The 26,144-nt window shown below is 48.6% G+C and overlaps 18 non-coding genes across 18 annotated transcripts; 7 read left to right on the forward strand and 11 right to left on the reverse strand.

Moving 5' to 3' along the window:
* Positions 1–18,540: 18,540 nt before the first annotated feature.
* On the reverse strand, positions 18,541–18,611 carry TRNAG-GCC (transfer RNA glycine (anticodon GCC)). The gene has a single exon. It is a non-coding gene; the product is annotated as a tRNA-Gly (tRNA).
* A 160-nt stretch (positions 18,612–18,771) lies between these two features.
* Positions 18,772–18,844, forward strand: TRNAV-CAC (transfer RNA valine (anticodon CAC)). The gene has a single exon. It is a non-coding gene; the product is annotated as a tRNA-Val (tRNA).
* Positions 18,845–19,375: 531 nt separating this feature from the next.
* TRNAW-CCA (transfer RNA tryptophan (anticodon CCA)) lies at positions 19,376–19,447 on the reverse strand. The gene has a single exon. It is a non-coding gene; the product is annotated as a tRNA-Trp (tRNA).
* A 505-nt stretch (positions 19,448–19,952) lies between these two features.
* TRNAG-GCC (transfer RNA glycine (anticodon GCC)) lies at positions 19,953–20,023 on the reverse strand. Its single transcript has one exon. It is a non-coding gene; the product is annotated as a tRNA-Gly (tRNA).
* Positions 20,024–20,537: 514 nt separating this feature from the next.
* On the forward strand, positions 20,538–20,610 carry TRNAR-ACG (transfer RNA arginine (anticodon ACG)). Its single transcript has one exon. It is a non-coding gene; the product is annotated as a tRNA-Arg (tRNA).
* A 199-nt stretch (positions 20,611–20,809) lies between these two features.
* Positions 20,810–20,881, reverse strand: TRNAW-CCA (transfer RNA tryptophan (anticodon CCA)). Its single transcript has one exon. It is a non-coding gene; the product is annotated as a tRNA-Trp (tRNA).
* A 505-nt stretch (positions 20,882–21,386) lies between these two features.
* Positions 21,387–21,457, reverse strand: TRNAG-GCC (transfer RNA glycine (anticodon GCC)). The gene has a single exon. It is a non-coding gene; the product is annotated as a tRNA-Gly (tRNA).
* A 514-nt stretch (positions 21,458–21,971) lies between these two features.
* Positions 21,972–22,044, forward strand: TRNAR-ACG (transfer RNA arginine (anticodon ACG)). The gene has a single exon. It is a non-coding gene; the product is annotated as a tRNA-Arg (tRNA).
* A 199-nt stretch (positions 22,045–22,243) lies between these two features.
* TRNAW-CCA (transfer RNA tryptophan (anticodon CCA)) lies at positions 22,244–22,315 on the reverse strand. Its single transcript has one exon. It is a non-coding gene; the product is annotated as a tRNA-Trp (tRNA).
* Positions 22,316–22,820: 505 nt separating this feature from the next.
* TRNAG-GCC (transfer RNA glycine (anticodon GCC)) lies at positions 22,821–22,891 on the reverse strand. The gene has a single exon. It is a non-coding gene; the product is annotated as a tRNA-Gly (tRNA).
* Positions 22,892–23,051: 160 nt separating this feature from the next.
* On the forward strand, positions 23,052–23,124 carry TRNAV-CAC (transfer RNA valine (anticodon CAC)). Its single transcript has one exon. It is a non-coding gene; the product is annotated as a tRNA-Val (tRNA).
* A 281-nt stretch (positions 23,125–23,405) lies between these two features.
* Positions 23,406–23,478, forward strand: TRNAR-ACG (transfer RNA arginine (anticodon ACG)). Its single transcript has one exon. It is a non-coding gene; the product is annotated as a tRNA-Arg (tRNA).
* A 199-nt stretch (positions 23,479–23,677) lies between these two features.
* TRNAW-CCA (transfer RNA tryptophan (anticodon CCA)) lies at positions 23,678–23,749 on the reverse strand. The gene has a single exon. It is a non-coding gene; the product is annotated as a tRNA-Trp (tRNA).
* Positions 23,750–24,254: 505 nt separating this feature from the next.
* Positions 24,255–24,325, reverse strand: TRNAG-GCC (transfer RNA glycine (anticodon GCC)). The gene has a single exon. It is a non-coding gene; the product is annotated as a tRNA-Gly (tRNA).
* Positions 24,326–24,839: 514 nt separating this feature from the next.
* TRNAR-ACG (transfer RNA arginine (anticodon ACG)) lies at positions 24,840–24,912 on the forward strand. Its single transcript has one exon. It is a non-coding gene; the product is annotated as a tRNA-Arg (tRNA).
* A 199-nt stretch (positions 24,913–25,111) lies between these two features.
* On the reverse strand, positions 25,112–25,183 carry TRNAW-CCA (transfer RNA tryptophan (anticodon CCA)). The gene has a single exon. It is a non-coding gene; the product is annotated as a tRNA-Trp (tRNA).
* A 505-nt stretch (positions 25,184–25,688) lies between these two features.
* On the reverse strand, positions 25,689–25,759 carry TRNAG-GCC (transfer RNA glycine (anticodon GCC)). The gene has a single exon. It is a non-coding gene; the product is annotated as a tRNA-Gly (tRNA).
* A 160-nt stretch (positions 25,760–25,919) lies between these two features.
* Positions 25,920–25,992, forward strand: TRNAV-CAC (transfer RNA valine (anticodon CAC)). The gene has a single exon. It is a non-coding gene; the product is annotated as a tRNA-Val (tRNA).
* Positions 25,993–26,144: the final 152 nt, after the last annotated feature.

Here is a 26,144-nt window from a genome sequence, read left to right on the forward strand (position 1 = left end):
TTCCAACTCTCACCAATGAAAATGGACAAAGCCTTGTTTTTTTTAATGTATGCTGATTGTTGTTTTTAACCCCTTCACTGGTGTGCTCACCTGTAGCAAGAATCACCATAGATTGTGAGACTTCCATGGAAGGGGGACAACATCAAATACTTCACCTTATACATGGGACAGCACCCTGGGTGATTCAGCAGTCAAGAAGGTAAAAACTTCCGCTGTCTGATATTGTTATGGGATGGGTTACTTTGTCTGGATCAAGGAAGAAGAAAATGTAAGCTTTTTCAGCCCCAGTCAAGAAATGAATTACACAATAAGGTGAATTTTCAACAGCAGAATAAATGTAAGGTTCCGGATAGATTAATATTTTTGCCAGATTGGACACTTGATAGAATGGGCCGTGCAGACTATTTGGAAATCTTGATTCAATTATATTTGTTAGGCACTCCCAGGTATTTGGGTGTGAGAGCCTTAGAAATGAAAATATATTATGATTATATAGCAAATTATTAGTTACAATAACCGTAATAATAAATAAGACAAGACACAAAAGGTCTGTTTCCTGAAAATCACAGGCGGGTGTAAGCACTCTTTGAAGCCAATGAAAATTGAGGGTTCTTGGCTCAAAGGATCTGATCCTTCATGTCTGAGACTGTAGGGAATTCACCACCTTGAAGCAAAAAGGGCCAAATGCCTTACTAAAAAGAAGGGAGGCCTTCAGTATTATGTACTTGGAGGGGACCCTACATGGGCAGATCTCCCCTCTCCATGTAAGGGGAGGAAGTGCTGACTCAGGGGCACTGTTCCCCCTTCACACTATGGAAGATGCTCCCTGGGACTCCATTGGGTTTAGTGGATAAGGAGGTGGAGACTGAACTCCATGGCATTGTTTCTTGAAAAGCCCCTTGATTTCCATGCAGAAATCCATATAGGAACTAGCGCAGCTTCATTGAATCATTTTTCTGTGGGTCCTCTCTGTGACTGCTAATGGGGCAGCTGTAGGGGGACCCAGCCAGTGACAGGATGATTGGGGGGGGTGGGGGGGAGGGAAGAGGACCAGTGGAGCCACATGGAGGGACATGTTGACAGGGGCTTTTATAGCAGATCAGGGAGCTCCTTCCCTGGCCCAGCATCTGTGGAGTTGGGGGACTTCCCACTAGAAAATTCTCCTTTTTTGCAAGGAGATTTTACAGGAAATCCAATGCAGGGAGGCTGATGGAGTTTTCCTGTTATCTGGCTGTAAAGCAGCTATTTGGATGACCTTATGTTGCCAGGACAATAACAATGACTACGACAAAGGATTTGTTGTCTAAGGCACTTGCTGATATTACAGTACATGCTCTGACACTTGCAAGAGTTATGATAAGACAAGCTGTACATTTAGTTCCCAAGCACTGCACATGTTTATAGCTATCACCTTTATATTACCCTCCTGCCAGAGAGGTCAGCACACAAAACTGCTCCTAAGCTCAGCGTTAAGACATTGACAATCACATCTGACTGAGTGGTGAGCACAGCTAAACTGCTCTGCTGTAGGACAGACAACAGGGCCCTTGGCAAAGGGAAAGCCTGTAGTAACATGAAAAGGAAATAGAGTCGCCAGCATGTCAACTTGCTTCAAATAGCCCAATTTACTAACAGCCGTAGTCTGACAGTAACAAAGGTGAGGAATACATAGATTGGGACATTGGGAAGAAATAGTATTTCCTGTCCCCAAATAAAAAAGATTCCTGAAAAGACGCTCACATAAAATGGTGCTTCTGCTACCCAAGATAAATTGCCAGTAGGTATTGGAAAGACTTGTTTTGTCCCTTAATTGCTAGGGCCCAGTGGGGTTTACACTATACTAGGGATCCAAACTTAATTGTATTCCTATTTTGCTCTTGCATGCAGACAGATTCAGGAAAAGGGAGAGGCTGCAAGAGTCAATTAGGAGAGCTCCTTCTGCCAGTACGCAAGGAAAGGGGCTGTATTCCACACTGGCCCTGGAAATCAGTTCGTTAGCAGGATCTCTTGAGTTTTGTCTCAGCAGCAGTTTCTTTTGTTCCACTGCAGTTCTCTTTTGGTAAGCTTGTTCTTACTTTGTTCAGAGGAATAGCTGTGTGTGCGTCTAAAAAGCATGCTACATGATTTGAGAGTAATTCCCCAAAGCATGCTAGCATACAAATGATATTGCTCTGTTTTGGGCAATGATTGGATCAAATACTAGAATTTGTTTTATAAAGGATAAACTTGGCGAATTTCAGGAAGTCTGCTAGCTGGGGAGCCAGCTCACAAAAGTCATAAAAGTTGACTTACTGGTCATTTTTAAAGTACCAGAAAGTCAAGTCAGTCAGTGGGTGGGGGAAGGAAGCACTTAAATGTGGGGTTTTGAATAGATCAAAGTAACTAACTCAAGAATTGCACCTCTCATTAACATTCACCCATATCTTATGGCTAGACTCAGTACTGCCAACCGCAAGCATTCAGAAATCATGAGTCTAACATCCAAAATCCTGAGATTCTTTTCAATCTTATTTTTAAGCCAATTAAAAATAATTTTAGGTCTTTTTATTTGGTGTCATAGCCCTTAGAAGTTATATTTTCAAGCTTTTCTCTGCAACAGTGAGGGCTAGAAATCTGCTCTCTCATTTAATCACATGAATCCTGGATTGTGAGCTTTAAGTACACTATATCACAAAACGATGGAAAAACTGTATTAGAATACAGGGGAACTCATTACTAGGGCCTATGCCTAATCTACTAGATGAAAGCAGTCCCACCCAAGGCAGGTAATTTTCTCTTTCAGCCTATTTTCCCAGCTGTAAACAGGGACAATATTTACCACTGGTAAATTCTTGAATGCACGCAGTATTTAGCTATCAAATAATGGCAGAAGATCAATGTGGCTGCCATGAAAGACCCCAGCAAACAAGCAAAGTTGTTATAGACATTGGAGACTGAGTTATCTGATGTCCCAGAAAACTCCACAATTATTGAGTCAACCTGGTGGAAGTTCAGAGCCGTGACATAACACGGCATCCAAGGTTTGTGACTTTGTAAGGTTGAAACACCAAGACTGTTTTGATGAGAATGATCCTGAGACAGACCAGCTACAGGAGACCATGCATGCCCCACACAAGTCCTACTGCCTGGACAAGAAATCAGCAATGAAGGAGGCCAGGTACCATTGGCCAAACATACACTACAAATCTGATTAAGGCTAATGATGAATAACCACTGGGAGTAGAAGGCTGCAGGAAGCCATTGACAAGCATGACATGAAAGACTTCTATGAATGTCTCAGTGCTGTGTATGACCCCAAGTCAAGTGGTGCAGCCCCTGTCTTCACAGCAGATGGTAACCAGCTGCTCACAGACAAGTGATATTCTCTCTTGCTGGGCAAAGCACTTTGAAAGTCTCTTGAACTGTTAGTCCACTATATAGGATGAAGCCATGACTGCATCGTCCTATCCTAGAGGAGCTGTCCATGGACCCTTCTTTAGACAAGGTTATTAAGGCCATCAAGCAGCTGTCCATGGACATGTCTCCAGGCCCTGATGGCATTCCATCTGAAGTGTACAAGTGTGGAGGTACCCACCTGGTCAGGAAACTCACCAGCCTTTTCAAGACTATATGGGAACTGGATATCATGCCCTAGGAGTATAAGGATGCCTTCCTAATCCTGCTATACAAAAGGAAGGGAGGCATATCTAGCTGTGACAACCATCGCGGAATTTCACTGCTGCCTATACTGGGGAAGGTTCATGCATGGGTTGTCCTCCAGAGGCTTGTCTCTCACCTAGTGAACTCAGTGTATCCAGAGTCACAGAATGGCTTTCATGCTGGCCATGGCACTACGGACATGATTATTGCAGCCCAACAAATACAACAGAAGGCTCGTAAACAGAACAAAGAGCTGTACATGTTGTTGACCTGTCCAAGGCCTTTGGACATGGTGAATCACGAGGGCCTATGGAAACTCCATAAATTTGGTTGCCTAGAGAATACAATTGCTGTCATCCCCTCGTTTCACAATAGCATGACGGCCAGGGTGATGGAGTGTGGTGACTCATCCGAAACCTTCCCTGTCACCAATGGCGCCAAACAAGAGTGGGTAATGGCTCCAGTCCTCTTTGCCATTGTCTTTTCAGCCATGCTTTTATTCTCATTCCAAGACTTTGATCAAGGTCTTCACATCCCATTTAGATTAGATTGGGGCCTATTCAATTACAGCAACTCAGGGCCCATATCAAGGTAACTGAACAGCTATTAAGAAAACTTCTGTTTGCTGATAACTGTGCCCTCATTGCGCGCACACACACACAAGGACATTCAGCTTATTATGGACTGCTTTGCCTATGCCTCAGAATGCTTTATTTTCAATCAGCCTGAAAAATATAGAGGTAATGTACAAGCCACTAACAGAACACCAGCATAACTAGCATCATGATCCCATTGCAATAATTGACCATACATCCCTCAACTCAGTCATGAAGTTTTGCTACCTGGGTAGCATACTTTCCAGCAATGCTACACTGGATGAGGAGATCATCTGAGCCTGGCAAAGGCCAGCTTAGCATTTGGCAGGCTCCCCTACAGGCTCTGGAGGGAGCAAAGAATTTGCCTCAGAACCAAGATAAAAATCTACCGCACCGTTGTTCTCACCTCACTCCTCTGTGAGTGAGAGACACTGATTCTCTGCCGACACCACATCAAACAGCTGGAGAACTTCCACCTTTGCTGCCTAAGATCCATCTACAACATCAAGTGGTAGGACAGGATTCCCAACACTGAAGTCCTTGAGAGGTGCCAAATCCCTGGTATTGACAGCATGATCAGGACTCAACTTCACTGACCCTTCACTGGGTCAGACACATGGTCTGTATGGAGGCTTCCCATATACCCAAAGTGGTGCTTTACAGCCAACCGGGCATGGGAAGCTGCTCTAAAGGTTGACAAATACTCCGATACAAAGATACCCTGAACGTCAAGCTCAAAGCATGCAAGATAGTAGTTAAAACCTGGGAACTCATTTTACTTGACAGACCCAGATGGAGAGGTATGTGCCATGAGGCTGTGTCCGCTTTTGAGGAGTGGCATGTGAGGTCTTTGCAGGAGAAGAGAGCACATCGTAAGACCAATACCTCAAACCCGCCCTTCAACAATGACTACACTTGCAAGACATGCAACCGCAATTGAAAATCCAGGGTTGGACTTGCTTCCCAGGTGAGAAGCCATAAAAACAAATAAACCAACAACTTAAGTCAATACTATCTAAACACCCATCCATCGAAGCAATGGGAGAATCCATCATCTTCAATGCCAGCCTCAATCACTCACTTCTCTGACAAGCACTTTCACACTTTCTCCTGGGCCACCCATTAAAACTGGGGGAAAAAAATCCCAGTTCAAGTTCATCGAGCCACCAAACTTATCCTCCAAGTCCCTCTTCAAAAATGCATGAATAAACTACAACTTGATAACAGCTAGGTAGATGGCAAATTATGATTATTGCTCTTGATTGGCTAAGAATTGTGCCCAGTTTATTATTTGTTACTCTGTCTGTCCCTCATGCCCCAACCCCTTCTTCATCTCATCCACTTATGTTTAGTCTTTTAGATTGTAAAATATATAGGGCTTGGAGTGTCATCTTCTATATATTTATAGAATTCCTAGCACAGAGGTTCAGACCTGGCTGATGCCTCTAGGAGCCATCACAATAAAAAGAATCCATAAATATTTTCATGAGTTTACATATTTGAAAACTGATGCTCAAGAAGGCTATTGGACTTGTCTAGGGTGACACTGAGATCTAGGGTAGGGGTGGCCAACCTGTGGCTCCGGAGCCATATGCGGCTCTTCAGAAGTTAATACGTGGCTCCTTGTATAGGCACCGACTCCGGGGCTGGAGCTACAGGCACCAACTTTCCAACGTGCCAGGGGGTGCTCACTGCTCAACTCCTGGCTCTGCCACAGGCCCTGCCCCCACTCCACCCCTTCCTGCCCCCTCCCCTGAGCCTGCCATGCCCCTGCTCCTCCCCAGAGCCTCCTGCACGCCATGAAACAGTTGATCGGAAGGACGGAGGAGGAGGCACTGATTGGCAGGGCTGCTGGTAGGTGGGAGGCGCTGGGAGCCGGGGGTAGAGCTGATGGGGGGCTGCTGACGTATTACTGTGGCTCTTTGGCAATGTACATTGGTAAATTCTGGCTCCTTCTCAGAATCAGGTTGGCCACCGCTGGTCTAGGGTATTAGACTGCGTCAGGATACCTGAGCTCATAATGCTAGCTTTGACTAAAGTTGATTGAATAATATTTGTCATCCAATGTACTGATATTACTATGGTTTTCAAATACATTATTCTACAACACCCCCAAAAATTATTGTTCACCCAGCTTTAGGATTAATAGTCTCACTGTGTAGTCCAAGCACTTAAAAGCAAGAAATTTGCTACTTCTCATGTAATAAACACGTTAGTCTTATAAAGAAATGCATATTTCGATACAACACACTTAAATCTGACCCCAAATACACACTATTTATTCATCAGTAATCTCAAAATATAACCATATTTAAAATATCACAAAAATCCTTTGTGTGGAAAAAAAAATCTAGACCTGGTTCTTCAATGCTTTGCGGGGCCATTTTTGCCTGCGCAATGCGAGTGCAGAGTGGGTGTAAAATTCTACTCTTCTGATTTAATAGAGGTTTTACCTCCTCTGTGCATGGAGGTAATGGCTACCGAATGCACAAGACAAAGAATTGGGCTCTCTGTATGTATCTGTTAATGCATTGTCCAGACTTGTATGTAAATCCACATACATAAATAAGTTTACCATTAAGTAATGATATTCTGTGTTCTTTCTGTTGAACTCCATCTGTTTTCAAGAAATAGCACTGTTATCTACCAAAAATTACTGTTCATTTATAAATATATTAACTTATATTTTCTATTTAACATACCCCCCAGATTAAAAAATACATTAATAAAATGCAACAATTTGTGGGTCAGAGTTAAGGGTGTTGTTTTGTGTTGACATGGATTTCTTTATACTGGTAAGAATGTGTTCTTTATGATGTGGGCAATGTAAGGTTTGTTAACTATTCATTTCCTTGCTTTCATGGGCTTTGGTTTGTAAAAGGTTTTGCATGTGAAAGTCAATGAGCTTAGAGCTTTTTGATTTGGTAATTAAAAGTTGCAATTCATATTTTACCCAAATAACATGTCTGTATCTGGATTCCTTTCACTGGAAGAGTCTTCTCAGTTTCTGAAATCCTGACTCTCCCTCAAAGTGTACCTGTAGCTTCTCACTAGCTGCAACTCTGGTTTCAGCTCCCTTCCATAGGCTAGACCTCAGATCCTGTGTTCTCTGCTGTCCCTTCCCTCTGGATGTTGGAACCTGGATCTACTCTGGATTTCTCAATGATTCACTTTAGTATCTTTGTCTTGTCATCACAAGATAGTGACTCATCTCAGGGCTGCAGGACTCCATTCTATGACATGGATCTAGTGTGATATTGAACTAAACTAGTTTCAATCCTTGGTATTAGATTGTGGCTCAGCTGTAATAAGGAATGGTCCTGTAAGACTGGAAAAAGGAAAGAATCAGAATGAAGAGGCTCAGTATTTCTAGGCTAGTTCTGAAGCCTCAGTGAATTTTTGCACTATTCCCTTCTGCACCTTTAACTCCAGCCTGCAGAAGCCTAGCGTGATGCTTATAAGCATCAATCTTGGTCTCTCAAATACTAATTTTATAGCTATAGAAAGGTATAGTTTTTAGCATGTTTTAAAATGTTATGAGAACCACAAATTCCTTCCTGCATTAACAATATGTTGCTGTTTCATTCTTGTTATGATAAAACGTAACAACTGTTAGTGAAAAGCTGTTTTTGTTTGAAGCTGCTTTCAGTTAACAATGTGGAACCATGCAATGGAATATTTAAGAGATTCCTGATAAATCTTTCCCATTGGGCCTCCTTCGGATAGAAGCCATGCAAACCTTAATGGAGAGATTATAGTCATGGCCAGACTTCCCATGGTCTCAGTCCATGAATATAACATTTCTTAAAACAAGTCTTATGCTTGTAAAAGGGGCTGGACTGTAACATAAGAACATAGCAATTGCCAGACTGGATCAAACCCAAGGTCCATCTGTCCAGTAGCCTGTTTCTGACAGTGGGCAGCACGAGGTATATTAGAGGAAGGTTTTCATAGATTCCAAGGCTAGAAAGGACCATTATGGTAATCTAGTCTGACCTCCTTATAACACAGGCCATAAAATTTCCCCACAATAATTTCTAGAGCAAAATTGCCTGTGATGGAGAATACATTATGACCATGGTAAGTTGTTCCAATGGTTAGTTACCCTCACCATTAAAAATTTAATCCTTTATTTCCAGACTGAATTTGTCTAGCTTCAGCTGCCAGCCATTGGCTCTTGTTATACTTTCCTCTGCCAGATTGAAGAGCCCATTATCAAATATTTGTCCCCCCATGTAGGCACTTACAGACTGTAATCAAGCCACTATATTAACTTTCTTTTTGAATCAGTGACACCAGAACTAAACACAGTATTCCAGAAGCAGTCGCACCAGTGCCATATAAAATAACCTCAATACACCGACGCAAGATTCCCTGGTTTATGAATCCAAGGATCTCATTAGCTCTCTTGGCCACAGCACCACACCGGGAACTTATATCCAGCTGATTATCTACTACAACCTCCAAATCTTTTTCAGAGTCACTGCTTCTGAGGATGGACTCCCCCCATTCACTAGAAACACCTGCCCAGTGATGATTCTCCATTTCAATTACATGTTGAGACCAATCAGTTAGCCAGCTTTTACTCCATTTAATGTGTGCTAGCTTATTTTTATACTGTTTTAGATTTTTTTTAAAACAAAACATCACATGGTTGCAAGTCAAATACCTTACAGAAGTCTAAGTGTATTACATCAACACTCTTATGTTTATCAACCAAACTTGTAATCTCTCACACACACAACCCGACAGTAGGCAGATAGAAATTAGGAAGAGACTAATAGCTAGAGATTGGTTTAAAGCTTGAAGGAGGAGGTTTTAGATCCCTTCCAAAATTTGACTGGGTTGGAAGCCTTGTGGGGAGGGGTGTGTGTGGGTTTTTTTGTTTTTTTTTAAAGGCACAGAACAGCTATTGCATAGGCATTGGGCTTTTCCTCACACTGCATTTTTGAGTTACCTTTAGAGGTAATTACTTCTGATATTGCCAACAAGCAGTTTAGTTAGTTCCATTTGTGAGGGTAGTTTTTTGCAGTGTGCCTTGTAGTCCAGATTTCCAATGGAATCATCTAATTTCACCCAGGATATCAAACAATGTAAGATTAGGTGATTTTTGCTTTCTACTGACCTGTGCTGGATGTGATCTTCTTACTGACCTTAGCACATTCTGTAATAATTTTAATTGTTTTGTTCACTGAAACTGTAATGCATGTCCAAGCGGTAAGTGTTTTCCTAGGCTGTTGATCGGTTATTGCTGAAAATGCTTTTCATCAAGACCTCCATTCTACTCCCATATCAGGGCTGCTGCTTTCTGTGTAACTTTTACTGGCCACCCAGCCGCTCTCAAAGTATGTAACATTCTGCTTGGTACAAAAGGCAAGCTTAGCAGCTGGGAAGGACTGTTATAAGCCACATTCACTGTAGCCTTTCCAGAGGTTTCCCCCCCTTCACACACTATTTTTTTCATCCCTGTTTACAAACAAATCTCATCTTCCTTAGAATCGTTTAACAAAATGTTTGTGTTGTGTTAAACTCATCAGTGCCACCTACCTGACTTTAAAAGCTGCTCCCTCTAAATCCTTTCCCCCTCGATCTGAAGGGAGTCAGTTCAACAGTACAAAATTGCCTTCTATCCCAAGAAGCTCAGAAATAAATATAAACACAGAGGTGCCAACAGTGCAGCCCCTGGGCAGAATGTATCCTGCGGAGTTCCAAACTGTGGATTGCAATTGCCTTTTCCAAGTGACTGAAGACAAATCTGATGAAACTGCATCTTTTATTACTAGGGAACTCAAAACAAGAACATCAACTCATTTTGTAGATGAGGATAGAAATACCAAGAAAATATGGTTGCATATATTTAATTTTGATTACACATTTTAAAGTTACTGTGACATTATTGACATAAACTGTGACCGCATAGATCATTGTTGCAACCACTGTTATATATTTGCAACAAATATTGGACAAAGGTTGTCATGTGACGTGTCTATGTAAAGGTTATGATTTGTTGGTTATGATTGTGCTATCTGTATGTGTTTATCATTTTTGTAGTTGAAGTTATTAATATTGGCTATGTACTTGTATCTCAATGTGTTTGATTCTAAGTAGTGTAGCAGATTAAGACTCACTGGTGCGGCACCTCCTGCTGGTCATCTTGGGAATTAGCTCTTGTCCAGCTCAGAGCACCCTCTGCAGGCCAGTATCTTACATGCCTTAGGGCCCCTATGTCCCTCCCAGACCCTAGTGCCCCCTACCCTGGGGTTCTGCCCACTACAGTACCCCCACATTCTGGGTCTCCCCTTCCAGGGGAACCCCCAACCCTCTACACCCACCTTGCCTCAGTGGCTACTGCCAGTTGTTATCTAGCCCCCTCTCACTGGGGCAAACTGCAGTCCATAATGGCCACTCATCATTGGCAAAGGGGTTGGACCAGCTGCCTCTACCTATCCCCAGGCTGCACCTCTGCAACCCCAGTACCTGCTTTGGCCTTTAGCAAGGCCTCAGCCTGCAGAATTACCAGGCTGGAGCTCTCTAGCGCCTCTTGACTTTCCCCAGCACTGCTCTGCTCCCAGTACCTTAAGCTCCCAGACAGACAAACAGCTCCCTCTCTCTCCACAGCACACAAGAGAGAGACACTCTCTAGTTTCTAGCCCTGCAGCTCTTTTATAGGGTCCAGCTTCGCACTGATTGGCTGCCTCCCAGCCTTTTCGTATTGGCTCCCACCCCCAGCCCTCTCCAAAGGCTGGCCTTTAACCCTTTCAGGGCCGGAGCGGGGTGGCCACCCCACTACAGTAGCATTAGTGAAGCATTTGGTCAGCTTCTTGAGAAAGGAATTTGCAGATTAAGTGCCCAATCAAGAAACACTTAATTGACAATAGACCCTGGGAGACTCCAATCCACATAAGAAGTCTTCCTGGGAATGTTCAAGGTAGCAGGTGAGCAGTGGCTGCTCTCCCTGTAAAAGAACTGAGTCATGCACAGACATGTCACTTGCCCATGTGACTCCAAACTCCATCTTGCTGCTGTGATTTTCCACAGTAAGAACAAAGGGGTGTCCTTCCACATGGCAGAGACTTTTAAAAGGCAGCTGCATCTCCTCCATTTTGTCTTCCATCCTGCTTTTTCCTCTGGAGCTACAAACTGAAGCTCTGAACAAAGGACTGAATGACCCATCCAAGCTGTGGATGTACTCCAGAAACTAAATTTGAACCTGCAGTTTATTCCATTATTGCTACAAGCCTGAATCAAGAACTTTGCCATTACTGTATGTAATTGATTCTATTTAACCAATTCTAACTCTCATCTATATTTCTTTCTTTTCATGAATAAACCTTTAGATTTTAGATTCTAAAGGATTGGCAACAGTGTGATTTGTGGGTAAGATCTGACTTGTATATTGACCTGGGTCTGGGGCTTGGTCCTTTGGGACCGAGAGAACCTTTTTTCTTTTACTGGGGTATTGGTTTTCATAACCTGTGTCATAAATATAAAGGGAAGGGTAAACACCTTTAAAATCCCTCCGGGCCAGAGGAAAAACTTTTTCACCTGTAAAGGGTTAAGAAGCTAGGATAACCTCGCTGGCACCTGACCAAAATGACCAATGAGGAGACAAGATACTTTCAAAGCTGGAGGGGGGGAGAAACAAAGGTTCTCTCGGTCCGTGTGTTGTTTTTTTGCCAGGAACAGAAAAGGAATGGAGTCTTAGAACTTAGTAAGCAATCTAGTTAGATATGCGTTGGATTCTGTTTTGTTTAAATGGCTGATAAAATAAGTTGCGCTGAATGGAATGTATATTCCTGTTTTTGTGTCTTTTTGTAACTTAAGGTTTTGCCAAGAGGGATTCTCTATGTTTTGAATCTGATTACCCTGTAAGGTATTTACCATCCTGATTTTACAGAGGTGATTCTTTTACTTTTTCTTCAATTAAAATTCTTCTTTTAAGAACCTAATTGCTTTTTCATTGTTCTTAAGATCCAAGGGTTTGGGTCTGTGTTCACCTCTGCAAATTGGTGAGGATTTTATCAAGCCTTCCCCGGGAAAGGGGGTGTAGGGTTTGGGGAGGATTTTGGGGAGAAAGATGTTTCCAAGCGGGCTCTTTCCCTGTTATATATTTGTTAGACGCTTGGTGGCAGCAATAAAGTCCAAGGGCAAAAGGTAAAATAGTTTGTACCTTGGGGAAGTTTCAACCTAAGCTGGTAAAAATAAGCTTAGGGGGTTTTCATGCAGGTCCCCACATCTGTACCCTAGAGTTCAGAGTGGGGAAGGAACCTTGACAATCTGTCATCCCCATAAGGAGCGGTGCTGGTGGGGATACAAGGGAACTGAGTATTTGCGGGAATTGCTTGTATGATTTCTCATCAGTCAATGGGGTAAAACCAAAGTCTTCTCTGTTTGGCTGGTTTGGTGTGCTTTAGTAATATAGGACACCCAGCTTTGGGCTGTGACTGCCCTGCTCTAAGCAATTTGTCTTGAATTGATACTCTCAGTAGTGTCCCACCAAAGGCAGCATCGTTACAGTTACATACAAAGTTGTTTCACTGCTTACGCACCTGGCAAATTGATTGCTCCACATGTATTACAGTAGAGTGGGAACAGCACCATAGGTAAAGTTGCACCAGACTTAATTTTTTCGTCCAAAGTACTTATTTTCACAGATGTCCACCTCCTTATTTTTTCAATAAAAAGCATTTCCTATTGTTTTCATTTAATCCGATTTCCTTAAGAATGTAAGTTAGAAATGATATTTTGGTTTGTTGTGTTGCCAACTGCAAACAGTCAGAAATCATGAGTCAGGCCTCAAAAACCATAAGACTTTAAAAGATAATAAAATTTGGGTTCTTTTTATTTGCCTTCTGGTTTTTGAGTTATTAGGTGATGAGTATAGTATAAAAAACTATATACATAGATATTCAGGTTACATTTTCAAGCTTTTTTCCACAAGCAGGTGGGTACAAAATATAGTTTAAAAGAAAATGAAAGTTAATATCTTCACATGATCACCCATCTCCAGGAGCAGGGGTTTAAGAAAAACATCTAGTGTCATGAATTGGCAACACTACGTTGTTAGATATTATTAGCTATCATGCCACCTCGCTGACAGGTACAATTTCATAAGGTCCTTGACATTTAGTCTTTTTAGAGGATGTTTCAAAATTTTGGGGTTTCCATGATTAGTCAAGGCTATAAGGCCCCAAACTTGCAAATATTGACATACATTTGTACACCTCTGAGCTGTCTGACCAGGATCAATGCCAACCCAGAGTCTATTTCAGGCCCTTGCCTCAGGGAACAATTTATTAAAAAAACTTGGGCAAAATACCAACAAGGGCAACAGTTCCCAGAGGCTTTCCCCTGACTACTCTCAGCCAGTGTCCTGACCCAGGGACTCCTACTAATTCTCACTCCCCGGTGTCGGACAACAGAACACATACACACATCCACCCCTCTCTTCCAGGCTTTTATAAGGACAGGTCCTCTTCATGCTTTTACCTGACCCCTAAGCCAGCAGCCTCAACTGGGAGGCTGCTGATCATGGGCGGTGGTAATGGAGGCTTGGGGAGGCTAAGCCTCCACCAACCTCAGTTACTGTTCTCTGCCACGGTCCTGGGGCCAGGCTGTAGCAGGGCTCAGGCCTCCTCTGGGTGGCTGGGGCTCGGGGCAGTGCACATGGGTGGGCTGGGGCTTGGGGCGGCTTAGCCAGGCCAGCTGGGGCTCCTCTGTCCACGGTGGGGGGCTCAGGGCTCCTCTGGCTCTGGTGGGCGAGAGTGGAGGGCAGAAGGGGTGGAGTGAGGGCAGGGCCTCGGGTGAAAGGGGTGGGGCTGGTGGCTAGCCTCCCTGAATGGGGGGTTCATGGGCCGCCCATGCAGCTGATAACTCACAAGGTGAAATGAGCCCGTTTCCCTTTAAAGGGGCTAGTCACCCTGTGAACAGTACTTAACGTTAAAACACAAGTAGCCCCATTGAAGCCAGTGGGGCTATTTAGTCACATGCAAAATTAAGCACGTGTGTAAATGTTTGAAGGGCCTAAGAATACTAAGGGTGTGTACAAGTATATTCCATCCCCCTACAGGGAACATGAAAGAAGAGACTTATCTAATGAACTCTAACTTATTTTTTAAGGCTGGGACTTCCAATGGCTCTCAGGGTTTTAGTTGCCCTGCTGCCATTGAAGTCCAGTGAGTTTGATGCCTAATCCCCTAAAGTGTCTTTGAAAATCCCAACAAAAAATTTACTGAAAGATACAAATGCACAGAAAAGAGTGGGGAGGAAGGGGGCAAATCACACTGAACATTGAGCAACAGACCAATGTATTTTCATTGGTTTCAGAGTAACAGCCGTGTTAGTCTGTATTTGCAAAAAGAAAAGGAGTACTTGTGGCACCTTAGAGACTAACCAATTTATTTGAGCATAAGCTTTCGTGAGCTACCGTTCACTTCATCGGATGCATACTGTGGAAAGTGTAGAAGATCTTTTTATATACACACAAAGCATGAAAAAATACCTCCTCCCACCCCACTCTCCTGCTTCTAATAGCTTATCTAAAGTGATCACATTGTAAGGAGAGTGATCACTTTAGATAAGCTATTAGCAGCAGGAGAGTGGGGTGGGAGGAGGTATTTTTTCATGCTTTGTGTGTATATAAAAAGATCTTCTACACTTTCCACAGTATGCATCCGATGAAGTGAGCTGTAGCTCACGAAAGCTTATGCTCAAATAAATTGGTTAGTCTCTAAGGTGCCACAAGTACTCCTTGTATTTTCATTGTCGTTCTTTATGCTTAATTCATTGTTGGAGTCTGATACAAGTTCTTGTTCATTCTATGCAATCCTGCAGTCTTTGATCGCACCCTCACCCCAAACTCCCACTGACCAGTGTAGGAGTTTTAGATGCATAAGGACTATGATCAGGCCTATTGTATCAATGGTTTGATTCTCTTAATGAAAGGATCATTGTTTCTCATTACTACTATATGGGCCTTAATTCAGACAAACACCCCCATTCATGAAAGCACTTAAGCACAGGCACAAGATTATCAAAAGCATCTAAGTGATTTAGGAACATGTATCCTTGTGCTTCTAAATCACTTACGTGCTTTTGAAAATCACACACACGCTTAAAATTAAGCATATGCTGAAGTCCCTTTGAAGTAAATAAGAATTAAGTGCTTCCCTGAATTAGTACTGTGCTATCTTACTGAATATTACTATCATGTGTCTATTACTGAGTTGAAAAGATCAATTTTACTTTGCAAGCATTACACAGTGTTTGAATTACTTAGTTATTGTACATTAGAACAACTGTTCATATCTTTTATAATTTGCATTTTGAAACTGTCCCTTCCTTTTCTGGGAGAAGATTCAGATCGAATAACTGGCGGTGACTGAGAAAATTGGGATAAATATTCAAACCCATTGTTGGCGAAGATAATTTCTGCAAATGAAAGAGTGTATTTAATATATTACAGAAAGCAAAACAAACAAATGTGGAACATTAAAGTAAACATCACATGTTTTACGTCCTGAAAGGTACTCCTCATCCGTAACTGATGCCTAGGGCTATGTTTGTATTTGAAATTACACATTTAATTGTGTGGTTCTACACCCTGATAATCCATTTGGCTGAAAGCTAGCAGCATCAAATGCTTGTTCTGGCCCATTTAATTCTACTGAGACCAGAAGGGATGGGTGGCCAATCTCTTCACCACTAGGATCATAAAGCTGGATCCTTTTGTTGCTTCTTGGTTTTTGTGTTGATTTTAAGAAGTTAACCTAGCCTAGAGCACATCCTTCTTAAACAAAGAAAAGTCCGGTTTATATACCAGGGTTCTCAACATACTTTTCTGGGAGGTTAACAGCAGGTGGTTGGAAGGAGGGTTTATTACCTGGAGCAGTTATTTATTAATGAGAACTTGAAAACAATTAGTTGCAAAAACACAAATCTTATAAATGGAGCTGGATGGGAAACAGTTTTCCCATCCTGCAAAAATGTAGGGTTTTTTTTTATTGTTTCACATCTGGATAAAACCAAGACCTTTTGCAGTTCTTCACTAAAACCTAGAGTAGGAGCCTGTCCCCCCATGCAGAACAGTCCAGTGGTTAGACCACTCACTTGGAGTGTGGGAGAACCAGATTCCACTCCCTGCTCTGCCTGATTCAGAGCAGCAGCTGGAAGCTGGGTCTCCCACATCTCAGGTGAGTGCTCTTACCACCAGGTGGGTATTGTCTCTCTCTTTGGCTTTGACCAGAAATTTCCTCCTGCACATGAAAAACCTTCCCAATGAAAGTTGTTGAGAAACGGATACATTTCCACACACACAAAATAATTTAGATGAAAAACCATTTGTTGGAAAATTCCTAGCCAGCTCTGGTCATAAACAGTTTTAAATACTTTCAGTTGAGGCCCTTTGAATATACTAACAGTGGTTAGCTCTGGTAGCAGGTGCGAGAAAAGCTTCTCCTAAGGCCTATTATTTTTTCCTAATGGCTCATTGCCCTGAACAGGCCCTTCCCCACCCACTATCTGGATTGAAAGCATTTTGTCTAGTGGGTGTTACTGAGGCATAACTACATTTAAAATACAGATACATAGTCAATATTCATAACTCCAGATATAAAAATGATGCATGCCACCTCACATGACTTATCTTGCATAAAATACATTATAATTATGTCATAATCACATCAAAATAATGTCACTGGGAAGAATATGGGGTGCAGTGTCACACTGGGTATCTCCATTAGGTCTTCCCTTCTTCTTATAGAACTAGATGCTCCTCTCTTCTTCTGTGCTCTCCCACCTTCAGTTAGTGCCTGCTGTGCCCCCTCTTTGGTTTCCAGCTCAGCAAACTTGTTCCTGAGCTCTATTTCTCCTTCACTAGACTGTCTTTTCCTCAGCCTGGTTCTCGTAGACACATGCTTCCACGGACCACTTTCCTGCCCAAGCAGACTCCTTCCTCCCCAGTCCAGCTTGCATCTGTGAGTCTCGACTTGTCCCTTCCTCCTCCTCTTGCCTTTCCTCCATTATCTGCTCAAACCTAATTCGAAACTAAACCATAGTTTCTACCTGCATCTCTGAACCTCAGATCTTCTCTTCTATTGTAGGCCAAAAGCCTAATGGGGAGAAATTGTCTCGAGTAAATAGTACTCCATTTTGCTTATTTTGGTAGCCTTGAGTTAGTAAGAAGAAAATGTTTTGGCTTTATTCTTTGCTCCATGTATTAATTATTGCTTTTAGAAGGACAGAAGTGTTATGGCTCCAGTTCTTGCCTTTGAAATTATTTACTGGTTTGTGAGTGAGTGAAGAATGTATGACATGCTAGGAGACACCAGCACTGATGGACTGGATGGTCGAGCGGGGAGTGGAGAAACTGAGAGGCACTAACCTTATTATCAGAATCACCCGGATGGCAGATTGACAACCCTAATGAAAAGGCATACACACCAAGGCCAAGACATAGAATAGAGCCAGAGGAACGAGATAAGAAACAGCTGCAGGGACTCCCAGTAACAGCCCACAGTAATGCTGATTGGGAGCAATCCCGACTAACAGCTCCCATGTGACACAGCAGAGTCTACAGACCTGTTTGGGAACTTATTACTATAAAAGACAGGTGCATTGCCTCGGGATGGTGGGTTTGTTCTGCACCGATGTCGGAGCTCCTTATAAGCCTAAAACCATGATTTTAATCGGGCGGTACTGCCCACGAACAAAGCTCTGTTCAGGTACCGGCTCTAGGGTCATATACTTGTGCAGCTTCCACATCTGGCCATGCACACCGTCTCTGGCATTGCTTGGGTCACTACGGATGCTGTCTGTGTATTGGTCGCTGCCTTCACTACCACATTCCGGTCACGGAGTCACTGACAACAACGACGCACCAAACCTTGCCGGGCTCCTTGCAGCCTCCTTCCAAACCCCCATTCACACTCTCCTCTTTACAGCTCTGTTGGCTGGCTCCTGTGCCGCTGCACCTGTGCCGCTGGCTGATCAATTTCCTGATTATACAGGCCCCTCATCAGGGACGCCCCGGTCCCCAATCAGGTCTCTGCTTCCCTCAGCACACACGATTGACGAAAAGCCTCCACAAGCTAATAAAAAGTCTAAAAAAGTGAAAAACATATGTTGCAATGCACAAATAGATGCTTATAGGAGCAAAAGCCAATACTGGCCCAAACGGTCTTTCTAGTTGCGGGCAAGATCATTCCATACATTAAAAAAACCAATCCAGCTCCATTGAAATCATAGACAGGGAGCTGCTGGCGAGCCAGGCACACCAAAAGAGACGGGGCCCTGGCAAGAAAATGGCTGCATTGGCCGTGAATCAAACACGGGCCTCCCGCGTGGCAGGTGAGAATTCTACCACTGAACCACCAATGCCCTGCTCCTTTGTGCTTGCAAGCGGAGGCGGTGCTTTCCACCAAGCCCTTCGGCCAACGCCGGCCAGGCTCCTTCTGCCTCTGGCCGGGGCCTGAGGCGGCCAGTGGGCAAGCCAAAGGGGGCCGCTCCGGGCCCTATACCCATCGGTGGCTGGCCCTTGGTTTCTGTAGTGTAGTGGTTATCACGTTTGCCTCACACGTGAAAGGTCCCTGGTTCAAAACCAGGCAGAAACAGCCCGGCTTCAGCTTTTGCTTTTGCTCCTGCTCCCGATGAAGCGGAGGGAAAACAGGCTTCCACAAGGGGCGCGGGCGGGTGCTCGGGGGCGCTCAGATGCCGAACTGCGTCTTCGCCGTTGCTGGTCTGTGCCCGCCGCTGCCTTTCCTCTTGCGTTCTCTCCTGCGCTGGTGGGAGAGGAATGCGGGGCTGAGAGAGAGAAGGTCTCCCCTCACGCTACCGTTCTGCCTCTCTTAGGCAGCGTGGCCACAGCAGGCAAAAGGCCGTGCCCCGGGGGCCAGTGGCGCAACGGATAACGCGTCTGACTACGGATCAGAAGATGGCAAGTTCGGCTTGTGGAACGTGCCCCTGCTGCCTGTCCCGTCCGGTGTGGTGGCCCTCCTTTTGCGCCTCCCTTGACCTCTTTCAAAGGAATAGCAAGCTCATTGGGCCCTGCACAGGGTTGCTAAAGGCAAAGGCCACGGCTCTGTCAGGAGGGATGCTCTCCCCAAGCAAGGTGCACCAGGACAAAGGCGCAACCGTCACCTGCTTGACCCCGATGTGATTTGAACACACAACCTTCTGATCTGGAGTCAGATGCGCTACCCTTGCGCCACGAGGCCAGCTGGCAGCGGGAAGAGTGTGTGGTGGCTGGGAGAGTGGGGGTGGAAGGGCAGACTGATTTCCTCCGTGTTGCGTGAGCCAGGACTTACCGTGCCCACCATCCAAGCAAGCCGCTGGGATGTGAACCAAGTCCAGGGGCCTTGAGAGGTGACCCGTCGGGCCCTTCCCTCGGGGTGAAGCAGGCTCCGGAGCCGCACGCGGGTTGACCTGGTGGCTGATGGTTTCCCAGCCCACGCGTGTGCACGTGCTGCGGCCCCAGCTGAAGAGCGGGAAGGGGCTGAATACTGCCCCCGAAACTGCAGGCTTCTCAGCAAGCTGCTCCTGGCCCCGCGGCAGGGCTCCTCAAAATGAAAGGAAAGGGCAAAGAACAGAAGCACCCCTGCCAAGAGGCCCCTTGGAGAAGCTCAGCAAATAAAGTGCACCTTGGCGCTCAGAGGCGTAGGGCGGGGAACTGCTGGAGAGCCAGGCACACCAAAAGGGACGGGGCCCTGGCAAGAAAATGGCTGCATTGGCCGTGAATCGAACACGGGCCTCCCGCGTGGCAGGCGAGAATTCTACCACTGAACCACCAATGCCCTGCTCCTTTGTGCTTGCAAGCGGAGGCGGTGCTTTCCGCCAAGCCCTTCGGCCAACGCTGGCCAGGCTGCTTCTGCCTCTGGCCGGGGCCTGAGGCGGCCTGTGGGCCAGCCAAAGGGGGCTGCTCCGGGACCTACACCCAGCAGTGGCTGGCCCTCGGCTTCTGTAGTGTAGCAGTTACCATGTTTGCCTCACACGTGAAAGGTCCCTGGTTCAAAACCAGGCTGAAACAGCCCGGCTTCAGCTTTTGCTCCTGCTCCTGCCCCCGCTCCCGATGAAGCGGAGGGAAAACAGGCTTCCACAACGGGCGCGGGCGGGTGCTCGGGGGCGCTCAGACGCCGAGTTGCGTCCCCGCCGTTGCTGGTCTGTGCCCGCCGCTGCCTTTCCTCTTGCGTTCTCTCCTGCGCTGGTGGGAGAGGAAAGCGGGGCTGAGAGAGAGAAGGTCTCCCCTCACGCTACCGTTCTGCCTCTCTTAGGCAGCGTGGCCACGGCAGGCAAAAGGCCGTGCCCCGGGGGCCAGTGGCGCAACGGATAACGCGTCTGACTACGGATCAGAAGACTGCAGGTTCGACTCCTGCCTGGCTTGTGGCACGTGCCCCTGCTGCCTGTCCTGTCCCGTCCGGTGTGGTGGCCCTCCTTTTGCGCCTCCCTTGACCTCTTTCAAAGGAATAGCAAGCTCATTGGGCCCTGCACAGGGTTGCTAAAGGCAAAGGCCACGGCTCTGTCAGGAGGGATGCTCTCCCCAAGCAAGGTGCACCAGGACAAAGGCGCAACAGTCACCTGCTTGACCCCGATGTGATTTGAACACACAACCTTCTGATCTGGAGTCAGATGCGCTACCCTTGCGCCACGAGGCCAGCTGGCGGTGGGAAGAGCGTGTGGTGGCTGGGAGAGTGGGGGTGGAAGGGCAGACTGATTTCCTCCATGTTGCGTGAGCCAGGACTTACCGTGCCCACTATCCAAGCAAGCCGCTGGGATGTGAACCACGTCCATGGGCCTTGAGAAGTGACCCGTCGGGCCCTTCCCTCAGGGTGAAGCAGGCTCCTGAGCCGCACGTGGGTTGATCTGGTGGCTGATGGTTTCCCAGCCCACGCGTGTGCATGTGCTGCGGCCCCAGCTGAAGAGCGGGAAGGGGCTGAATACTGCCCCCGAAACTGCAGGCTTCTCAGCAAGCTGCTCCTGGCCCCGCGGCAGGGCTCCTCAAAATGAAAGGAAAGGGCAAAGAAGAGAAGCACCCCTGCCAAGAGGCCCCTTGGAGAAGCTCAGCAAATAAAGTGCACCTTGGCGCTCAGAGGCGTAGGGCGGGGAACTGCTGGAGAGCCAGGCACACCAAAAGAGACGGGGCCCTGGCAAGAAAATGGCTGCATTGGCCGTGAATCGAACACGGGCCTCCCGCGTGGCAGACGAGAATTCTACCACTGAACCACCAATGCCCTGCTCCTTTGTGCTTGCAAGCGGAGGCGGTGCTTTCCGCCAAGCCCTTCGGCCAACACTGGCCAGGCTGCTTCTGCCTCTGGCCGGGGCCTGAGGCGGCCTGTGGGCCAGCCAAAGGGGGCTGCTCCGGGACCTACACCCAGCAGTGGCTGGCCCTCGGTTTCTGTAGTGTAGCAGTTATCATGTTTGCCTCACACGTGAAAGGTCCCTGGTTCAAAACCAGGCTGAAACAGCCCGGCTTCAGCTTTTGCTCCTGCTCCTGCCCCCGCTCCCGATGAAGCGGAGGGAAAACAGGCTTCCACAACGGGCGCGGGCGGGTGCTCGGGGGCGCTCAGACGCCGAGTTGCGTCCCCGCCGTTGCTGGTCTGTGCCCGCCGCTGCCTTTCCTCTTGCGTTCTCTCCTGCGCTGGTGGGAGAGGAAAGCGGGGCTGAGAGAGAGAAGGTCTCCCCTCACGCTACCGTTCTGCCTCTCTTAGGCAGCGTGGCCACGGCAGGCAAAAGGCCGTGCCCCGGGGGCCAGTGGCGCAACGGATAACGCGTCTGACTACGGATCAGAAGACTGCAGGTTCGACTCCTGCCTGGCTTGTGGCACGTGCCCCTGCTGCCTGTCCTGTCCCGTCCGGTGTGGTGGCCCTCCTTTTGCGCCTCCCTTGACCTCTTTCAAAGGAATAGCAAGCTCATTGGGCCCTGCACAGGGTTGCTAAAGGCAAAGGCCACGGCTCTGTCAGGAGGGATGCTCTCCCCAAGCAAGGTGCACCAGGACAAAGGCGCAACAGTCACCTGCTTGACCCCGATGTGATTTGAACACACAACCTTCTGATCTGGAGTCAGATGCGCTACCCTTGCGCCACGAGGCCAGCTGGCAGCGGGAAGAGTGTGTGGTGGCTGGGAGAGTGGGGGTGGAAGGGCAGACTGATTTCCTCCGTGTTGCGTGAGCCAGGACTTACTGTGCTCACCATCCAAGCAAGCCGCTGGGATGTGAACCACGTCCATGGGCCTTGAGAAGTGACCCGTCGGGCCCTTCCCTCAGGGTGAAGCAGGCTCCTGAGCCGCACGGGGGTTGACCTGGTGGCTGATGGTTTCCCAGCCCACGCGTGTGCATGTGCTGCGGCCCCAGCTGAAGAGCGGGAAGGGGCTGAATACTGCCCCCGAAACTGCAGGCTTCTCAGCAAGCTGCTCCTGGCCCCGCGGCAGGGCTCCTCAAAATGAAAGGAAAGGGCAAAGAAGAGAAGCACCCCTGCCAAGAGGCCCCTTGGAGAAGCTCAGCAAATAAAGTGCACCTTGGCGCTCAGAGGCGTAGGGTGGGGAACTGCTGGAGAGCCAGGCACACCAAAAGAGACGGGGCCCTGGCAAGAAAATGGCTGCATTGGCCGTGAATCGAACACGGGCCTCCCGCGTGGCAGACGAGAATTCTACCACTGAACCACCAATGCCCTGCTCCTTTGTGCTTGCAAGCGGAGGCGGTGCTTTCCGCCAAGCCCTTCGGCCAACGCTGGCCAGGCTGCTTCTGCCTCTGGCCGGGGCCTGAGGCGGCCTGTGGGCCAGCCAAAGGGGGCTGCTCCGGGACCTACACCCAGCAGTGGCTGGCCCTCGGTTTCTGTAGTGTAGCGGTTATCACGTTCGCCTCACACGTGAAAGGTCCCTGGTTCAAAACCAGGCTGAAACAGCCCGGCTTCAGCTTTTGCTCCTGCTCCTGCCCCCGCTCCCGATGAAGCGGAGGGAAAACAGGCTTCCACAAGGGGCGCGAGCGGGTGCTCGGGGGCGCTCAGACGCTGAGTTGCGTCCCCGCCGTTGCTGGTCTGTGCCCGCCGCTGCCTTTCCTCTTGCGTTCTCTCCTGCGCTGGTGGGAGAGGAAAGCGGGGCTGAGAGAGAGAAGGTCTCCCCTCACGCTACCGTTCTGCCTCTCTTAGGCAGCGTGGCCACGGCAGGCAAAAGGCCGTGCCCCGGGGGCCAGTGGCGCAACGGATAACGCGTCTGACTACGGATCAGAAGACTGCAGGTTCGACTCCTGCCTGGCTTGTGGCACGTGCCCCTGCTGCCTGTCCTGTCCCGTCCGGTGTGGTGGCCCTCCTTTTGCGCCTCCCTTGACCTCTTTCAAAGGAATAGCAAGCTCATTGGGCCCTGCACAGGGTTGCTAAAGGCAAAGGCCACGGCTCTGTCAGGAGGGATGCTCTCCCCAAGCAAGGTGCACCAGGACAAAGGCGCAACCGTCACCTGCTTGACCCCGATGTGATTTGAACACACAACCTTCTGATCTGGAGTCAGATGCGCTACCCTTGCGCCACGAGGCCAGCTGGCAGCGGGAAGAGCGTGTGGTGGCTGGGAGAGTGGGGGTGGAAGGGCAGACTGATTTCCTCCGTGTTGCGTGAGCCAGGACTTACCGTGCCCACCATCCAAGCAAGCCACTGGGATGTGAACCACGTCCAGGGGCCTTGAGAAGTGACCCGTCGGGCCCTTCCCTCAGGGTGAAGCAGGCTCCGGAGCCGCACGCGGGTTGACCTGGTGGCTGATGGTTTCCCAGCCCACGCGTGTGCATGTGCTGCGGCCCCAGCTGAAGAGCGGGAAGGGGCTGAATACTGCCCCCGAAACTGCAGGCTTCTCAGCAAGCTGCTCCTGGCCCCGCGGCAGGGCTCCTCAAAATGAAAGGAAAGGGCAAAGAACAGAAGCACCCCTGCCAAGAGGCCCCTTGGAGAAGCTCAGCAAATAAAGTGCACCTTGGCGCTCAGAGGCGTAGGGCGGGGAACTGCTGGAGAGCCAGGCACACCAAAAGAGACGGGGCCCTGGCAAGAAAATGGCTGCATTGGCTGTGAATCGAACACGGGCCTCCCGCGTGGCAGGCGAGAATTCTACCACTGAACCACCAATGCCCTGCTCCTTTGTGCTTGCAAGCGGAGGCGGTGCTTTCCGCCAAGCCCTTCGGCCAACGCTGGCCAGGCTGCTTCTGCCTCTGGCCGGGGCCTGAGGCGGCCTGTGGGCCAGCCAAAGGGGGCTGCTCCGGGACCTACACCCAGCAGTGGCTGGCCCTCGGCTTCTGTAGTGTAGCAGTTACCATGTTTGCCTCACACGTGAAAGGTCCCTGGTTCAAAACCAGGCTGAAACAGCCCGGCTTCAGCTTTTGCTCCTGCTCCTGCCCCCGCTCCCGATGAAGCGGAGGGAAAACAGGCTTCCACAACGGGCGCGGGCGGGTGCTCGGGGGCGCTCAGACGCCGAGTTGCGTCCCCGCCGTTGCTGGTCTGTGCCCGCCGCTGCCTTTCCTCTTGCGTTCTCTCCTGCGCTGGTGGGAGAGGAAAGCGGGGCTGAGAGAGAGAAGGTCTCCCCTCACGCTACCGTTCTGCCTCTCTTAGGCAGCGTGGCCACGGCAGGCAAAAGGCCGTGCCCCGGGGGCCAGTGGCGCAACGGATAACGCGTCTGACTACGGATCAGAAGACTGCAGGTTCGACTCCTGCCTGGCTTGTGGCACGTGCCCCTGCTGCCTGTCCTGTCCCGTCCGGTGTGGTGGCCCTCCTTTTGCGCCTCCCTTGACCTCTTTCAAAGGAATAGCAAGCTCATTGGGCCCTGCACAGGGTTGCTAAAGGCAAAGGCCACGGCTCTGTCAGGAGGGATGCTCTCCCCAAGCAAGGTGCACCAGGACAAAGGCGCAACAGTCACCTGCTTGACCCCGATGTGATTTGAACACACAACCTTCTGATCTGGAGTCAGATGCGCTACCCTTGCGCCACGAGGCCAGCTGGCAGTGGGAAGAGCGTGTGGTGGCTGGGAGAGTGGGGGTGGAAGGGCAGACTGATTTCCTCCGTGTTGCGTGAGCCAGGACTTACCATGCCCACCATCCAAGCAAGCCGCTGGGATGTGAACCACGTCCAGGGGCCTTGAGAAGTGACCCGTCGGGCCCTTCCCTCAGGGTGAAGCAGGCTCCTGAGCCGCACGCGGGTTGACCTGGTGGCTGATGGTTTCCCAGCCCACGCGTGTGCATGTGCTGCGGCCCCAGCTGAAGAGCGGGAAGGGGCTGAATACTGCCCCCGAAACTGCAGGCTTCTCAGCAAGCTGCTCCTGGCCCCGCGGCAGGACTCCTCAAAATGAAAGGAAAGGGCAAAGAACAGAAGCACCCCTGCCAAGAGGCCCCTTGGAGAAGCTCAGCAAATAAAGTGCACCTTGGCGCTCAGAGGCGTAGGGCGGGGAACTGCTGGAGAGCCAGGCACACCAAAAGGGACGGGGCCCTGGCAAGAAAATGGCTGCATTGGCCGTGAATCGAACACGGGCCTCCCGCGTGGCAGGCGAGAATTCTACCACTGAACCACCAATGCCCTGCTCCTTTGTGCTTGCAAGCGGAGGCGGTGCTTTCCGCCAAGCCCTTCGGCCAACGCTGGCCAGGCTGCTTCTGCCTCTGGCCGGGGCCTGAGGCGGCCTGTGGGCCAGCCAAAGGGGGCTGCTCCGGGACCTACACCCAGCAGTGGCTGGCCCTCGGTTTCTGTAGTGTAGCGGTTATCACGTTCGCCTCACACGTGAAAGGTCCCTGGTTCAAAACCAGGCTGAAACAGCCCGGCTTCAGCTTTTGCTCCTGCTCCTGCCCCCGCTCCCGATGAAGCGGAGGGAAAACAGGCTTCCACAAGGGGCGCGAGCGGGTGCTCGGGGGCGCTCAGACGCTGAGTTGCGTCCCCGCCGTTGCTGGTCTGTGCCCGCCGCTGCCTT

Source organism: Caretta caretta, chromosome 3, assembly GCF_965140235.1.
Source record: "Caretta caretta isolate rCarCar2 chromosome 3, rCarCar1.hap1, whole genome shotgun sequence".
Lineage (NCBI taxonomy): Eukaryota > Metazoa > Chordata > Testudines > Cheloniidae > Caretta > Caretta caretta.